Genomic DNA, 15,719 nt, shown 5'->3' with positions numbered 1-15,719 from the left:
AGATTTGTGGTGGCAGCAGCTTGGGGCATAATATATGAACACAGTAAAAGAACTTAATTAGTTTCCGTTGTTGAAGCTGTATATGGTCACTAATACATAATGACTCCAAGGAAAGTGTATTGACGTTGTTAGTGTACATACATTATCAGATATTGAATTCGCCCTAAAAATGTATGTAAAGTATGAAACTAATTAAAGGGTGATTTTTTAAGAGCTTGATAACTTTTTAAAAAAAAAAAACGGTTCTTTATTTGAAACGTTAGATTGGTTCATGACATTTACTTTTTGAAGATAATTTCATTTAAATGTTGACCGCGGCTGCGTGTTAGGTGGTCCATTCGGAAAGTCCAATTTTGGGCAACTTTTTCGAGCATTTCGGCCGGAATAGCCCGAATTTCTTCGGAAATGTTGTCTTCCAAAGCTGGAATAGTTGCTGGCTTATTTCTGTAGACTTTAGACTTGACGTAGCCCCACAAAAAATAGTCTAAAGGCGTTAAATCGCATGATCTTGGTGGCCAACTTACGGGTCCATTTCTTGAGATGAATTGTTCTCCGAAGTTTTCCCTCAAAATGGCCATAGAATCGCGAGCTGTGTGGCATGTAGCGCCATCTTGTTGAAACCACATGTCAACCAAGTTCAGTTCTTCCATTTTTGGCAACAAAAAGTTTGTTAGCATCGAACGATAGCGATCGCCATTCACCGTAACGTTGCGTCCAACAGCATCTTTGAAAAAATACGGTCCAATGATTCCACCAGCGTACAAACCACACCAAACAGTGCATTTTTCGGGATGCATGGGCAGTTCTTGAACGGCTTCTGGTTGCTCTTCACCCCAAATGCGGCAATTTTGCTTATTTACGTAGCCATTCAACCAGAAATGAGCCTCATCGCTGAACAAAATTTGTCGATAAAAAAGCGCGAAACACATTTCGAACCGAACACTGATTTTGGTAATAAAATTCAATGATTTGCAAGCGTTGCTCGTTAGTAAGTCTATTCATGATGAAATGTCAAAGCATACTGAGCATCTTTCTCTTTGACACCATGTCTGAAATCCCACGTGATCTGTCAAATACTAATGCATGAAAATCCTAACCTCAAAAAAATCACCCGTTAGTACACAGATAATGTTACTCATCCGCCATGTACTCTAATACAAAATCTAAAATTTATGTAAAAATATAATATTTGCAAGGTAGTGTTTGTTGACACATATTTTAAACCTATAACCATATAGATATTTGCAAAAGTTAAAGTGACAAAAAAGAAGAAGTGAGAAAAAAGAATCCTAAGGACAGCTTATGGGTTTTTCCAAAGTGTCTCAGCCTCAGACACTTAGAAAAAAATATGTTTGTGTGTTTCATAAGATATTTGTGACTTTGCGAACATAATTAGTCGGCAAATTAAATAGCTCTGCCCTATTTCTGGCAATGTGCTCATGTTGAATATGGACTCAGTTGTTCAAGTGCCTACCTCATTAATTATTAAAATACATGTGATTATGGCACAAACTGATTTGCGAAACGAAAAGACACTTGTAGAAAAGAATCGCATATAAAGCAACTTGACAAGTGATCTACGAGAGCAAATGTTAGATATTCTGTTTCTCATCGCTTCGAAGATTAATATTTCGATGTCGGAGGCTAACTTCCAAAATGGGAAAATACATATTTTTATTTATAACTCCAAAAATTTAATTTGGTCCAATACCCAGCCGAGTACTGTACAGTGTAGTGATATGTGAAATATAAAATTGTCAAAAAGCTACTGTATGCAACTTGTCATTCCTTTTTAAGCTGTGTTTATCCGTATGGTATTTGTAACTGTTTCATATTGCCCTCCATTTCATATGTTTATAACTTTTTTCTTAAAGACTTGTCTGCACTGGCTAAATTATACTTTTCAGTTCTCATAGTGCTGCTACATTCATATACATACATACATTCATTATTCTTCCATTTATCACTACTTAACTATAAAGAAAGCATTTGTTGTTTGCTCAAATCTAATAACAAGCAGTATAGTTTCGCTGCATTCCGTTGTTAGCTGAATACTTAGCGTTAACGGCATTTCCATCGAGTTATCTTTTGATTGAAGGTAAAATGCATAAATATGTAACAATTTCTGCATCACAAATATGTAAATAATTCCATTATCCAGGGACCAATTTGAAATCGCATTTGTAAGATTTGTTTATATTTCTGTTTGTTTCGTTTTTCATCCACACTCCAGCAACAGTGCGACATGTTTCACTAGTTCATAAAACTATTTGTGGGTAAACACATTCAAACATTCCGACAATCATTAGCGTGACCTAAATGTATCCTAGTGATACAAACAACCGGTATGTGAATAAAACTTTAATACTCTCTCAGCAAATTTTGTTGCGAGCTCAGCAAAACTTGTTGCACAGAGAACTATAATTTTGTTGGTTTTATATTGTATATATATAAATGATCAGCATGACGTCTGTCTGTCCGCCTCCTGTCCATCTGTCTGTCCGTCTGTCCGTGCAAGCGATAACTCGAGTAAAAATTAATAAAAACGTATTCCTAGCACCCTACTGGTATTGAAAATGGGCGAAATGTGATCATTGCCACGCCCACAAAATGGCGAAACCTGAAAACCTATAAAGTGTCATAACTAAGCTATAAAATAAGTTTAATAAATAAATTAAGTAAAATTTGGCATAAACTTTTTTTTTGGAAACTGAAGATAAATTTTACTTTAATGGTATAAGTTTTGTGAACTCTTTAAATTTTAATTGCCCAAAATAAGTTTAAGAAATCTCCAACTCGCTTATTGAATTGATCAAATTTCTTAAATATACTCTTCGCCTTCTCCGTTTACTCAAATGAATTCGAATATCACAACACACAACACCGAGTTTATCCAAATTCAAATGAGCCATATTAATAAGATTGCGAGGTAAATGAATGCTTCTCTTTTACTTTGTTATTTATTTTATTCCGTTGCGTATTTCATGGCAATTAACCAGACTTTTCGCATTAGCCTTTTGTACCATAATATATCCCTTTCATTCATTATAATATTGGGTCTTCTAGAGGGTTAGTGAACGGATAACGTTCATAAGCAGTTTATTGGTTTGATTAGTGAAGAGAACACCTTTAATTGCTTCCATAGGTAGGGTTACTAATAATAATATGACGCCGCCTAAATGCACGAAGTCATGTCATGTTTACGACGGCAGTCTGCCACTGAACATATATGTACATATATGGTGCATTCACCTATAGGAACAAAAAGTATAAAGTCAACAGAAGTGATAGAGAACCTCACGCGATGTTTGTGATTGGTCAACATATTCAGCATTTGTTTATCTTATAAAACGCTTGATACAAATTCCATTCAAAAATATTCAACAATTTTCTGGCTCTTTGAACATTTATCCCTAATTTATAAAGATCACTAGATAAATGTAATTCCGAATACTATTTTCTAACACCATAAAATAACTCTATTCTGAGGTGATAGAAACTAACACTTCTTCTTTTATAGTATTATTTTGAAATTATGTGCGTTATTCAAAACTCTTTCATTTGAATTGTACAAATGTAAAATTCAGCAGTAAACTATAATGCAAAATATCATGTCATGAGATATTTACTGTAACACTTGTCGAACACTTATACATTGAGAAACACACATACGAACTTTCCCTCTTTCGTGGTTTAACGGAAAGGCAAACATTATATCCTTCATCTGTGAATTTATAAATATATAAATATATAATTGATTATGTTATGAAGTAACTGTGTATGAAGGTTGTCGAAAGGTGTGTATGAAGGTTGTCGAAAGGTTTTGTTATGCTCACCAGCCGAGAGATGAAATCAAAGGAGCAGTTCAACTATTTGCTTCCCAATTTTTATGAATAATTAAAAACGCAACTAGTAGAAGATTACAAAACGGCTTAAGTTGGTATACATGTATAAAATAACATTAAATATAGTAGTTATATGAAAACTTGCGCAAAAGCACTAATCTGCATCACAAAATTGTCGAGTGGTAACACAACATTATGTAAATTGATGAGTGTACGCAAATCTACATATTTATCATGAATTTAATATTCGACTTTGGTTACCACCAAATGCTAAAAGAAACTGTTCGAAGGAGTAAAGCAAATGGTCCAGATAAAACGTCGTGTTAATATTGATATTCTGATAATACCTTTCCCATTCATTTCAAATGCACTTCTTTCTTTACTTTAATGTATTCTTCTTCTATTTTATATTTCCTTGTTGGCATGTACAGCGTAATATGTACTACAAGCCCATTGGGTGTTATTTTATGACTTAATAAAGATTCTGTAAAAAGATTTTTATTTGACAATGCGCATTACTGAGCTTAAAATTCGTTACAAGGATATATTCTGAGAGTAAAGTAATTATCGATTATGAAACTGAAATACGAACGCAAAAATAGGTAAGTGAAAATTTAACGTGAAATATCCTTCGATATAAAATATTTTGAAGAAACACTTAATGTTATAATTTGAAACTGACCCTCACTTGTGTAGATACTCAGAAATATCACAACTTTCAATGATACTACTGAAAATGTTTAATCATGTTTATTATTTCTTAAAACTTGGATAGCCGTTAAGAGAGCGATCTCAACACTCATTTTATTTCAGAAATCATGCTTGGCTTAGCTCTAAGATTTTTAGATGACCATGTCACACCAAATACAATATTTGTGCAAAGTGTTTTTTCGTTATATGCATTGGTGCTTAATTTATATGTTGTAAGTGAACGAAATATACGAAAACGATGAAATTAAGTTTAGCTGATGTTGCTTATGATATGCATATATGTATACAAAAACGTAATACGTGGCGGGGCCACGCCCATTTTCACAAAAAACTTCCATTTTATTTAGGTAATAGTTCGAAATTAGTCGATTAAGTTTTTGTTTATAGTACTAGACAATAATTGTATACAGTATCCTTATGTGGCAAAACATTTTGTTACTGGATAGGAGTTCTATATTTAGCTTGAATAAATCGCAATCATTCAGCCGTTCAACTTTTGAGTAGCTTAGTAACGTGTTCCACGAAAATATTACTTACAATTTGAAATGATGCGTTCAGCTAAAGAATTTATGCATATTATGTAGATATTTACTTATTTCTGAAAATTGCACAAATAAGGCTCAAATAAGCAGATATGTTGTAAACATTGAGTTTGTGTATTTTATGCGATTACTAGAGAGATTATTGCACACTGTTTGCTTCAAATAGCAAAAACGCGGTATAAATACGATGGCAAAAATAGAATGTAACTGCAGTTCCAGCGTAATGTTCACAGCTAAATTTTCGTATTTTGCTTAATACTTTTTCAATGACATTCATCGCTATTTCACGGTTTTGCTATCGAATTCCATTCAATGCAATGCATTTTGTAAAAGCATAAGGAATATATTCCATCAGTCATTCGATGCTGATTTCCACCCATTAGCTTTAATATCATCTCATAAGCTAAGGAAATAAAGAACCAAATCCATGCAGTAATCTCTTAAATAAGCACACTTTTCAGCTTAGTGACGTCGCTTTCTATTAGTCAGCATTTATGACCGATCAAAATGCGGGAGAGACGAAAATGAACGTAAAAGCAGATGCTGAAAAACGTTGTATTATTTGGATGTTTAGCTCCCAATTACATGTTCATTCTAAGAAGCCAACTGAAACATACAAAAATGAAAAATTCTTAAATAGAAATGGGTTTGATTATACTCTCGCAACAAAGTTGCTAAATAGAGTATTATAGTTTTCTTCACATAACAGTTGTTTGTGACACCCAGAAATAAAAGTGTTAGTATGGGGTTATATATATATAAATGATCAGGATGACGAGTGGAGTTGAAATCCGGATGTCTGTCCGTCCGTCCGTCTGTCCGTGCAAGCGATAACTTGAGTAAAAATTTAGATATTTTAATGAAACTTGGAACACATATTCCTTGGCACCCTGAGGAGGTTGCTTTCGAAAATGGGCGAAATCAGACCATTGCCACGCCCACAAAATGAACCGAAAACATATAAAGTGTCATAACTAAGCCATAAATAAAGTTATGAAAGTAAAATTTGAAATAAAGGGCCTCATGCATAAAACGTGAGCTTGATCTCGGACTCGATTTTTTGAGTAAAAGGTGCTTGTCGTATGCATAATAAAATACACCTTGCTCAGTTTGAACGAAGTTAGATGAGCTAGAGCTAATTTTCATATGCATAAAAAACAACCTTTTGCTTTCTTTTGTGAGCTCTTGCTCAAATTTTGTTGAGGCTGCCGTATAGTAGACTCGCGCTCACTAAAAAGGATTCACAGCTGAATATTTTGTGCCAAAAAGAAATACAACAAGTAAGGAAGGGCTAAGTTCGGGTGTAACCGAACATTTTATACTCTCGCAATTTATTTATTTAACTTTATTAATATTATATAATACACAATTTGACACACATATTCGTCATATATATTGCCATTGAAAGTTGGAAACCATAATATTAGGTTAGAAGCACCGAGGTCCTCGTGTTCGATATATGGGGCCTTAAAAACCTATGGTCCGATTTCGGCGATTTTTAGAATGGCGCTGCCACACTATTAACATAGTATTTGTGCAAAGTTCAGCACCGATATCTTCACTAGTACTTACTTTATATATTGTAATGTAAAGGATTCAGATTGTCTTCAAAGTTCTGGTATATAAGAAGTAGGCGTGGTTGTGAAGCGATTTGGCCGATTTTCACAAAATATCATTAAGATGTAAGGAAACTACTATAAACCAAGTTTCATTGAAATCGGTCGAGTAGTTCTTGAGATATGGTTTTCGACCCATAAGTGGGCGACGCCACGCCCATTTTCCATTTTGTAAAAAAAATCTGAGTGCAGCTTTCATCTACCATTTCTTACGTTAAATTTAGTGTTTCTGACGTTTTTCGTTAGTGAGTTAACCCACTTTTAGTAATTTTCAACCAAACTTTTGTATGGGAGGTGGGCGTGGTTATGATCCGATTTCTTTAATTTTTGAACTGTATTAGGAAGTGGCTAAAAACAACGACTGCAGAAAGTTTGGTTTATATAGCTCTATTGGTTTGCGAGATATGCACAAAAAACTTAGTAGGGGGCGGGGCCACACCTACTTCCCCAAAAAAGTTACATTCAAATATGCCCCTTCATAGTGCGATCCTTCATACCAAATTTTATTTCCATAGCTTTATTTATGGCTTAGTTATGGCACTTTATGTGTTTTCGGTTTTCGCCATTTTGTGGGCGTGGCAGTGGTCCGATTTTGCTAATTTTCGAAAGCAACCTTCCTATGGTGCCACGAAATAAGTGTGCCAAGTTTCATCAAGATATCTTAACTTTTACTCAAGTTACAGCTTGCACAGACGGACGGACGGACAGACAGACATTCGGATTTGAACTCCACTCTTCACCCTGATCACTTAGGTATATATAACCCTATATCTAACTCGTTTAGTTTTGGGTGTTACAAACAACCGTTATGTGAACAAAACTATAATACTCTCTTTAGCAACATTTGTTGCGAGAGTATAAAAAGTTATCAGCCGCGTAAAACAAATTTAACAAGTGAGGATAAAAAATTATAAAGGTTTGTGTTTTTAATTATTTTTTTTTTATATAATTGATAATAAAATGATAAATACATAGGTATGATGACACTAGCATCTGTTGGTTGGCTTATTTTTGTTTTTTTTTTTTGAAGAGTCAGAAGAAATACATAGTGGTGCCTTCAGTAACATTGATTAAATTTGACTTTATTTAATATTTTGTGCAGATCCTGGATTCGAAAATAATGTATGTGAGGATGTATGAGGAGGATGGGATCATGTGTAGAAGTTTACGCAAGTGAGGAAAGTTTTTGATTGTCATTCACTTGGGAGTGGCCAGAAACGATTCTTCTCCACATGGTTCAAGCAGCTCAAGCTTCCGGTTTTAGACCAAGTATCCTCTGGGTAGCCGACAGACATCCGTTTGAAGGCGAGCTAAAGTGAGAAGGCGAAGCCTGCTTATGCGGTTGTGCGTAGGGCTTAATGAAATTCGGTTCATAATATATTCCAGCCATCCTAATAATATGTTTTGAAAATAGGGCAAATCGGTTCAAAACAACGCCTACTTCCTATATACCAGAACTGTGAAGTCAATCTGAATCGTTTACTTTACAATATATAAAGTAAGCACTAGTGAAGATATCGGAATGGAACTTTGCACAAATACTGCATTTATAGTGTGGCATCGCCCTTCTAAAAACCGAAATTGGACCATAAGTTCAAAATTTATAGGGAATATTTTTCTTCCAATAATATGTTTCTGTGACAAAAATGGGTAAAATTATGTCATAACATCACCTAGCTCCCATGTACCTAATATTAAGGTTTCCAACTTTCAATCTACTTTATACCATATACATATATGACGAATATGTGGGTCAAATTGTGTGTTATAGTAATACAATGATTAATCGCAATTTAGAAAGTATAAAGTGTTCGGTTACACCCGAACTTAGTGCTTTCTCCGTTAATTGAATGCCCAATTTTTGCTCAATTTCTTTTACACATGTTTCTAGTGTATGTTTCTTTTATTTTTAATGCTTGGTAATTGACCCTTTTCTAGCAAATATTTATTTTGTTTTAGTTTTTCTACTAAAAATTTAGAAATGTCAGTTTCTATTTTAAATGTTTAGTTTCTATTTTATTATTTTTATTTGATCCTACTTCTACGTCACTTTCACTTGACGACACGTTTGCACTTCTATAACATTAGATGTTTGATCACGCTTTGCTCAAGTAATTGCAATTGGTTTGAACTCATTTTTATGCATACGAAATTGAGCAAAAGCTGTTGCTGTTTGATCGAACTCGAGTTACGAGCAATTGCGCACATGCATCAACTCAGGGCTTTTACTCGTTTTTATGCATGAGACCCACAGGATCGCACTAGGAAGGATGTAACTTTTTTAGGGAAGTGGGCGTGGCCACGCCCCTAAATCGGTTATTTGTATATATCTCGCAAACCAATGAAGCTATATAAACCAAACTTTCTGCAGTCGATTCCACCACACACCATGAAAATAGTTAAAATCGGATAATAACCACGCCCACCTCCCATTCAAAGGTTTGGTTGAAAATTATTAAACCATATCTCAGGAACTACTCGACTGATTTCAATGAAATTCGGTATATAACACTTTCTTGACACCTCGATGACACGGGTGGAATATAGTCGAAATCGGTTCACAACCGCGCTTACTTCCCATATAACTCAATTTTTAATTCCATCTTATTTCTACACTTGTAAACATGTAAACGTAAGGAACCGATGAAGATAGCGGAATAAAACTTTACACAAATACTGTATGTCATCTCTGGCTTCATTTGTGAAAAAATTGTCGAAAATGGACTATAACTTTTCAATGCCCCAGATATCGAACATGTTGAACTCACCGAATATATGGGTAAATCTCTTAGATAATTCTTAGGTAATTCAGAGGAAATTGTTTTCTTATAACAGTACTCTGTTCAAAAAATTATTAAAATCGGGTCATAAGATCTCCTAGCTCCCATATACCTAATTATAGGTTACATTGCTTCATTTTTTTCAATATCAACGTACCTAACTAAAGTCCGCAAATAATTCTTGAATTTTTTATTTAATATTATATGTTACTAAAGCTTCATTGTTTTACAGTATTCTAATAAATATTTCCTGAAAATTTGTACCACACTGTGTAAACATCTTAAAATACCTTATATCCTATTATCGTTTTATCTTCGCTTTCTATTTTCAGTGAATAATAATTCAGAGCATATTTGCGCTTCTGCTTTTGTGATGTTAATTTATAATCTGTGACACATACTACTTGCAGGCATTATGTACTTGTGACAATACCATACCAACTTCGCTTGCAACCACAAATGATAATTAAACCTTGTAATTTCGTTGACATCACATGCTTCAATGAGTTTTCAATCAACAACATGATTGGTTTAATTGTCAATTAGATGCCACTGAGAAATACAAGAACAACAACTTTGTTCAAACATTGTTATAAGTTGAGAGCTTGATTGTTGCTATACCTTGCTGTTGGCTATCGAGTTGGACATTACCGCAAATCCACAGCACAGCAACAGCATTAATTATTATCGTGTCAATGATTTTAACTTTAATGTTTAGCAGTACCTATATGACCTGCTCCGATCAAACTAGTGATTGATTCTTTTTGATTATTGTTTAAACTGAAGTTGCTGCAGTCAAGGCGATTCAAATATTATTGGCAATCCCATAAAATAAATTTGGGTTGGGATTTTTTTCTCATGAATAATAACATAAATATGTGTACTTACATATCTATATTATAACTGTATGTGATTGGCGTTGCAACCGTTTAGCCGGTTATAGCCGAATCGACGATAGTGCGCCACCTGTCTCTCTCCTTCGCAGTTCGGCGCCAGTTGGAGATCCCAAGTGTAACCAGGTCGCTCTCCACCTGGTCCCTCCAGCGGAGTGGAGGCCTTCCCCTTCCTCGGCTTCCTCCGGCGGGTACTGCATCGAACACTTTCAGGGCTGGAGTGTTTTCGTCCATTCGGACAACATGACCTAGCCAGCGTAGCCGCTGTCTTTTTATTCGCTGAACTATGTCAATGTCGTCGTATAACTCGTACAGCTCATCGTTCCATCGTCTGCGGTATTCGCCGTTGCCAATGTTCTGAGGACCATAAATCTTGCGCAAAATTTTCCTCTCGAAAACTCCTAGTGTCGTCTCATCTGATGTTGACATCGTCCAAGCTTCTGCACCGTAAAGCAGGACGGGAATGATAAGCGACTTGTAGAGCTTGATTTTGGTTCGTCGAGAGAGGACTTTACTGTTCAATTGCCTACTCAGTCCAAAGTAGCACCTGTTGGCAAGAGTTATTCTGCGCTGGATTTCGAGGCTGACATTGTTCGTGTTGTTGATGCTGGTTCCCAGGTATACGAAATTATCTACGACCTCGAAGTTATGACTGTCAACAGTGACGTGGGAGCCAAGACGCGAATGCGCCGACTGTTTGTTTGATGACAGGAGATATTTCGTCTTGTCCTCATTCACCTCCAGACCCATTCGCTTCGCCTCCTTATCCATGCGGGAAAAAGCAGAACAAACGGCGCGGTTGTTGCTTCCGATGATATCAATATCATCGGCGTACGCCAGGAGCTGTACACTCTTGTAGAAGATTGTACCTTCTCGGTTTAGCTCTGCAGCTCTTATAATTTTTTCCAGCATCAGGTTAAAGAAGTCGCACGATAGTGAGTCACCTTGTCTGAAACCTCGTTTGGTATCGAACGGCTCGGAGAGGTCCTTCCCAATCATGACGGAGCTTTTGGTGTTGCTCAACGTCAATTTACACAGCCGTATTAGTTTTGCGGGGATACCAAATTCAGACATCGCGGCGTAAAGGCAACTCCTTTTCGTGCTGTCGAAAGCAGCTTTAAAATCGACAAAAAGGTGGTGTGTGTCGATCCTCTTTTCTCGGGTCTTTTCCAAGATTTGGCGCATGGTGAATATCTGGTCAGTTGTCGATTTTCCAGGTCTAAAGCCACACTGATAAGGTCCAATCAGTTTGTTGACGGTGGGCTTTAGTCTTTCACACAATACGCTCGATAGAACCTTGTATGCGACATTTAGGAGGCTGATCCCACGGTAATTGGCGCAGATTGTGGGATCTCCCTTTTTATGGATTGGGCAGAGCACACTGAGATTCCAATCGTCAGGCATGCTTTCTTCCGACCATATTCTGCAAAGAAGCTGATGCATGCACCTTATCAGTTCTTCGCCGCCGTATTTGAATAGTTCTGCCGGTAATCTATCGGCCCCCGCTGCTTTGTTGTTCTTCAAGCGGGTAATTGCTATTCGAATTTCTTCATGGTCGGGTAATGGAACATCTATTCCATCGTCATCGATTGGGGGATCGGGTTCGCCATCTCCTGGTGTTGTACTCTCACTGCCATTCAGCAGTTCGGAGAAGTGTTCCCTCCATAATCCCAGTATGCCCTGGACATCGGTTACCAGATTACCACCTTGGTCTCTACATGAGGATGCTCCGGTCTTGAAACCTTCGTTAAGTCGCTTCATTTTTTCATAAAATTTTCGAGCATTCCCTCTGTCTGCCAGCTTCTCAAGCTCTTCGTACTCACGCATTTCGGCCTCTTTCTTTTTTTGTCTGCAAATGCGTCTCGCTTCCCTCTTCAGCTCTCGGTATCTATCCCAACCCGCACGTGTTGTGGTCGTTTGCAATGTTGCGAGGTAGGCAGTCTGTTTTCTCTCCGCTGCGAGACGGCACTCCTCATCGTACCAGCTTGTTTTTTGTCGTTGCAGAAAACCAATTGTTTCGGCTGCAGCGGTACGCAGTGAGTTTGAGATGCCGTTCCACAGTTCCTTTATACCGAGATGCTGATGAGTGCTCGCAGAGAGCAGGAGTGCAAGTCGAGTAGAGTATTTCGTGGCTGTCTGTTGCGATTGCAGCTTTTCGACGTCGAACCTTCCTTGTGTTTGTTGACGGGCATTCTTTGATGCACAGAGGCGGGTGCGTATCTTCGCTGCGACTAGATAATGGTCCGAGTCTATATTTGGTCCTCGGAGCGTACGCACGTCTAAAACACAGGAGACATGTCTTCCGTCTATCACAACGTGATCGATTTGGTTCCGCGTGTTTCGATCAGGAGACAGCCAAGTAGCTTGATGTATTTTCTTATGCTGGAATCTGGTACTACAGACGACCATATTTCGGGCCCCAGCGAAGTCGATCAGCCTCAGGCCGTTTGGCGATGTTTCGTCATGGAGGCTGAATTTTCCGACTGTTGTGCCAAAGACACCTTCTTTACCCACCCTGGCGTTAAAATCACCAAGCACGACTTTTACATCGTGGCGGGGGCAGCGCTCATAGGTGCGTTCTAGGCGCTCATAGAAAGCATCTTTGGTCACATCGTCCTTCTCTTCCGTTGGGGCGTGGGCGCAAATCAGCGATATGTTGAAGAACCTCGCTTTGATGCGGATTGTGGCTAGACGTTCATCCACCGGGGTGAATGCCAGGACTCTGCGACGGAGTCTCTCTCCCACCACAAATCCAACACCAAATTTGCGCTCCTTTATATTGCCGCTGTAGTAGATGTCACAAGGACCCACCTTCTTCCGTCCTTGTCCCGTCCATCGCACTTCTTGGATGGCGGTGATGTCAGCCTTAAGTCGTATGAGGACATCAACCAGCTGGGCAGAGGCACCTTCCCAATTAAGGGTCCGGACATTCCAGGTGCATGCCCTTATATCATTATCCTTAAAACGTTTGCAGGGGTCGTCATCAAAAGGGGGGTGTCTCATCCGAGGCTTTCGTAGATTTTTCATTGGGGGGTGTTTTTATGTGGTGGGTCCCAAACCCTACGCACAACCGCATAAGCGGGCTTCGCCTTCTCACTTTAGCTCGCCTTCAAACGGATGTCTGTTGGCTACCCAGAGGATACTTGGTCTAAAACCGGAAGTAGTGAGCTGCTTGAACCATGTGGAGAAGAATCGTTTCTGGCCACTCCCAAGTGAGTGACATTCAAAAACTTTCCTCACTTGCGTGAACTTCTACACATGATCCCATCCATTATAACTAATTAATGCAAATATTTAATTCAATTCCAACCCTTTTTCAAGATATTCCAATTGCTTCTAATTCATTACATTATTCTTAAGTTAAACATTATGAATATCAACATCTTTATGTGTAACTCCTAAACGGCTGGGCCGATTTGAATGAAATTTTTTGTGTGTTTTCAGCTGGATTCGGGAATGGTTTTTAGTCACCATTCGCTACAATTTAAATATTACATTTAATTGATTTTAAATTTATAAATTTGTTTGATGTTTTACCTATATTTTCCAAAAATAGATGGCGTCATTTTGCTGTATAGAAACCGCCTAAACGTATATAAACTTTTTTGGGAAATGTTTTATAATTGGATATCGCTACTGTCGTTGTACAAAGTCTTCAATCCAATTGTATAATTCCCATTTTGCCCAACAAAACCAAAACTTTGTTTAATATCCTGATAACTTGAAAAACTATGCTGGACAACGTCTGCCAGGTCCGTTAGTAAATTATAAAACTTTCTTAACATGAAAGGAAAAACAAGGAACCAATTTACTAATTTTATAGCACTAACGTTTATATTTTATCTTACTTTATGTGTACACCTAATAGAACTAGCTTGGGGAAATTAATTCAGTATACGCTGTATTCCCACATTCGTCGATTGATTAATTTATCATATTGTGTATATCAATTTATTCTGCAGAAGAATAACGTTAACTTATTACGCTAATAAATAAACATCACTCAACTATATAAGTAACGAGGTTTGTTATATTTTACAAAATATTGGAGGAAAAGCCATTGAATAGCAAAACCCTACCTCCATACAGACTGGGAAAAGTTTATATAGACATTTCGTAAACATTCTCTTAATACTAATTTTCATCTATTGTTAATGGAATAGTAGATTTACGGTAGAACAATTTCTTCACAAAATATAATGTCGCCGAAAAGAAAATATAATATTAAAAGAATTCATTCAATTTGTGAACATATTCCGTAAAGTAAAGTTTTAGGTTTTGATTCGGCCGTAAAACTTTGAAGTTTTGGAAAATATGTTGTCTACTATGTTGTCTCTATTACAATGGCCAATAGAGTTAAACGTTTTGTGAAATCAGTTGTGGGTGTAAATAATGAATTGAGGTTAAATATTTTGGTCACCCATAAACTATCACATACAAATAAACCGGCGGCGTTACATTTTCTCCCTTTCCATTTCATTATTTTTCTCCTCTTTTAAATCATTATCGATTTGTGGCTGAAACTTTACCAATTCGAAAGTTTGCTTTTTTTGTTTTGGAATTACTTGTAATAAAGTTGAACATCAAATTGAATTAGGAACGATATTGCTCTATATTGCAAACATATGTACTTATATTATATACTTATGTTCTTATACAGTACACATGGATACCATTCCTTTAAACTTTAAGTACTTCCCCCAGTAATATTTCTAAAACTCTTTAAACATACTTATCTGTGTTTGACCCACTAACAAACTTTTCATTAAATAAATGTGATAGATTGTTCATTATATCGATTGCCGGATATAGAAATGTGCCGAACTTTAAATATTTTGTTGTTCTGCCGCTACAGATATACGAATTCAAATCTATATCTATATATGTATATCCCCATCGTTGTGACAACCAACCATTAAGTGCCTCAAACTGATATCAAATTGTGTGAAATGTTTTGATATAGTGCCACAAGGAGTGTGCAAGTAAGTACAAAAAATATATCGGAAGCAAATTGAAATAACGATGCATTTTCTTGGCAGACGGAAAAAGAGAGTATTATTCGACAAGCAGCTACAAAACGAGAAACGGAAATTTTCGTATGCACTTCCTCACACTCATCTCAAAAAAATTTGGCTTGATTTAGTCCAGATTTTGTTGTAGAATTCTTACTTCTGTACAACTCACTTGATTGCAGTACATTTGTCAATGGATTTTGTGGCTTTGCTTGGTTTTGAGTAAACGCTTTTTAAGGCATGCTTGCTTTTAGATTTGTATTTTGGACATTCACTTCAGCAGCTGCTTAGCCAAATGGATTAAAACGCATGACATGCAC

The sequence above is a fragment of the Zeugodacus cucurbitae genome, chromosome 5 (genome assembly GCF_028554725.1).
Source record: "Zeugodacus cucurbitae isolate PBARC_wt_2022May chromosome 5, idZeuCucr1.2, whole genome shotgun sequence".
NCBI lineage: Eukaryota > Metazoa > Arthropoda > Insecta > Diptera > Tephritidae > Zeugodacus > Zeugodacus cucurbitae.
The sequence above is the reverse complement of the archived record's forward strand: the minus strand, read 5'-3'. Positions refer to the sequence as shown.